Here is a 2,001-nt window from a genome sequence, read left to right on the forward strand (position 1 = left end):
TATATCTATTCCTCCTTTGCAAATTAGTGGCTCAGAAGGATTAGTGGTTTTCATTAAAGGTGAAACCCATATAAGACTTTTTTTCTGCTCTTAAATGTGAGGGATTCCTCTAGCAAATATTTAACTCTCCTGATTAACATTGATGATGTTAAAAGTGCTTCACCACCACTTGGTTTTCTCTCTCTTCTCTCCTACCATTTTCTGGCTCTATTTCTTTCTCTCTAGTCCCCTCATCGTCCTATCTGCACCTTTAAAACTAAAGGAAAAGGTCAAAGCCTCCCCCAAACATATGTAGATTGAGTTGTAATGTCACATTTCCACCACTAGCTGGCAGCAAAACGTTGGTTTAGAGGCACATGCATCCATTATTCCTCCTCCTATTGATGAAGGAGCAGCAGCTTCATAAACTCCACATATTCTCAATTTTAACAGCCCTGGATGTTCAGGGGGTCATTAAATAGACAAATACAGAGAGTTCAACTTATTCATGGAGAAATACTTCAAAATGAGCTGATCTGTTTGTGGGATTTGTATGTTGAAAATTAAAAAGAATAAAAGCAAAACTTTCCCTTTAAGTTTTATTTTTACTATTTCATACATTCAAGAGATCAGATAACCGAGCAACCTTTAAATGGGTCAGTCAGTTTATTAGAACAAGATGTAGTGAGTCAGCTAATCAGCTCTTAATCAAAGATTAAAAGTAAAAAGCAAAAAGCAAAAAAAATCCTTCATGCCCAAAGAGCAGTAGAGGATCCATGGTGCTGTGGGCTTATTTCTAATCCTCAGACAACTCTGATGTGCATAACATCGCAAACTCCTTTAAATATAGATTCATTTTGTACACATAAAGCAGACAATAGGTCATCACTGAGCAGGAACAAGACCTGTGGTCTCATCATGTGGGCCTTTTAACAGTTGCAACCAGACTGAGAACATGTAAAAGTTTATATCTCCTAAAAAAAAAAGGAGTGGTCACTTTTTAAACTGTGTGATGAGAAATGTTATCTGGAGCATTCAAGCTGTTGGAGGTTTTGGTGCAACAATATAATTGCTGGATGTTTTTCAGAAACAGAAACCCAAACTGAAAAAAGAGAATCAATCAACCAACCGAAATGCAACAACAGAACATGATCCACACACCTGCTCTTAGCATCATTCTTTAGTTTAGCACCATGCCTCCATCTGAAACAGGAAACAAATGCTGACCTCAGAGCCAATAACTGAATACGACCGAAACGGTCCAACAGCTCTCAGCAGAGAGGGAGACTTTAATCAGTTCTGAAAATAAAAAACTTTACTGTGTGGATCAAAGCTGCAAATGATGCAGTTAATCACAGATGAGTGAATTTGTTCATACCATGAAGCAGCTGAAGGATTCCATCATATACAGAAAACATGATGCCTTAGAAACTGTTCAGCATGTAATTAACACATCTACAGAAACACTGAAGAGCTAGACTGTAGCAATATACACACATGGATGTCCTGCATAACAAAAGGCTAGGAACACTGAGATAAAAGAGAAACTTCAATTGATCAGCTGCCTGACTGGGTGTAAACTCTAAAGCCAGCCTGTTTCAGAGCTGAGGGCCACAACAGAAGGGGCTCCTGTGGCCCCTGGTTATTAGTCTTGGTTTGGCTTCTTTAATCTTTAATAATCTACGTCCCCACCCTCACCTATAGTCATGAGATCTGGGTAATGACCGAAAGGACAAGATCACGAATACAAGCAGCCGAAATGAGTTTCCTTCCCAGAGTGGCTGGGTGCATCCTTCGAGATCGGGTGATGAGCTCATTTACCGAGGAGGATGTCCTATAGGGAGGAGGCCTCGCGGGAGGCCCAGGACACGCTGGAGGGACTATTGTCTAGGCATTTCTCCTTAGACTGCTGCTTCCACGACCCGGCCCTGGATGGATGGATGGATGGATGGATGGATGGATGGATGGATCCATCACACCCACACCCAATGTTAACAAGGCAAATAAAGCATGTGTTTCCCT

The sequence above is a fragment of the Cyprinodon variegatus genome, unplaced genomic scaffold, assembly GCF_000732505.1.
Source record: "Cyprinodon variegatus isolate N-32 unplaced genomic scaffold, C_variegatus-1.0 Scaffold1766, whole genome shotgun sequence".
Taxonomy (NCBI): domain Eukaryota; kingdom Metazoa; phylum Chordata; class Actinopteri; order Cyprinodontiformes; family Cyprinodontidae; genus Cyprinodon; species Cyprinodon variegatus.